This window comes from Monopterus albus, unplaced genomic scaffold (assembly GCF_001952655.1).
Source record: "Monopterus albus unplaced genomic scaffold, M_albus_1.0 scaffold307.1, whole genome shotgun sequence".
Lineage (NCBI taxonomy): Eukaryota > Metazoa > Chordata > Actinopteri > Synbranchiformes > Synbranchidae > Monopterus > Monopterus albus.
This window is the reverse complement of record NW_018128187.1, coordinates 520,451-521,985: the sequence shown is the minus strand read 5'-3', so window position 1 is coordinate 521,985 and position 1,535 is coordinate 520,451.

Genomic DNA, 1,535 nt, shown 5'->3' with positions numbered 1-1,535 from the left:
CAAAAAAAATTTGGTTAAGGCCCCATAAAGACTTGGGCCGGCCCTGCTGGTGACAAAGGGCAATAGCACAGCATATTTTATGTTAATTGATCGGAGGTTTGAACAGCCAGAGGACTCAAACTGGATGCAGACAATATGCTGAATACAGAGGAATTAGATAACGGGTGCATTGCACCTTTTCTGTATTGGATGAGACCTTGGGAAGGTTATGTCACGAGTCAGCAACCAGCCAAGCAGACAGGCAGAACCAGAGGGGAGTGCTGATGTCACCGGCATGAGCCGAAGAACACAGTGCCAGGGTTTGTGTGTGTCTATTCATGCAAACAATTGTGCTCACAGACATAGTTTGTATATGAAAATGCAGTTTTTGTGAGAATGCACAAACAGCAATGTAAATGTTACAAACCCCAGTAAGACACAAAAGAGGCACAGCTCTGTGGCTTTTCTTTTTCTGTAGCAGCACCTTAGGGTTTTGACTGTGCAGCCTCCTTTCAGATGCTGCACATATTCTGACCTATATGCCAAATTTCTGTCTGCATCCCATCCATAAGTGTTCAGTTCCCCTGTCTTCTGGGTTGGATTTTAGAGGCATGAGACGTAGTGTGACTACCAGCATGATATCGTGTGTGTTGGTTAAAGGAGGGGAATCAAACTGAACTGAATCAGGGGTGCTGGAGCTGGGGAGGCACAAAAATGAGAGTGGCAACTGTGCTTCTCCGCAGCTGTGGGTCGGCAGGAACTCTGTGTCTCCTCATCTCACACACACACACACACACACACACACACACACACACACACACACACACACCCATTCACTCTCTTTCACCCCTCCACTCATTTGCACTTCCTAATAGATGTTTAGCAGCACCCCTCACAAACCCCCACCCCCTACCCGCCTCATACTCAAATCCTTCTTGCACTGTTCTCCCTTTTTCTCTATCATTACTCCCTCAGTTCTCCCCCATTTCAGGTTCCAAAATGGTAGGCACCTTGACAATGAGATGTGTCGTTTTTTTGGCCAGGCACCAGATATCTGAGATGACTGAAAGAGAAAGTGAAGAAGGCAAAGATTCTACTTCCCACACACGTGCACACACACACACAGAGAGTCAGTACACATTCAGCCGATCTTACCTAAAATGACCTAGAAGGGACACATGTATATGCATATATGTCTGTTGTCACCAAAGCCAATTTAATCAAATCATACGTATGCACATGCAGTAACATCCATGCCGGTGAACATCGTTTGACTAGTCTAGTACTGTAAGTTTGAGAGCAAAGGTCAGAGGTGATGCTAAACACAAGATTTAGCAGAATAAAACAGAGAGGAGGAAGAAGAAAGAAAGGAGGAATGACGATGAGAAGGCAGAAGGAATACAACAGGAAATATGATGGATAAAGGACAGGAGAGTAATGAAGGACAAAATACAGTGTAAGCAAGTTCATGCATTGCTGTAGGACGTGATGTCTGAGAGTAAATCATAATTCCAAGATAAAGGGCTGAGTTGAACGGGGTGACTGTCCTTGTTCAG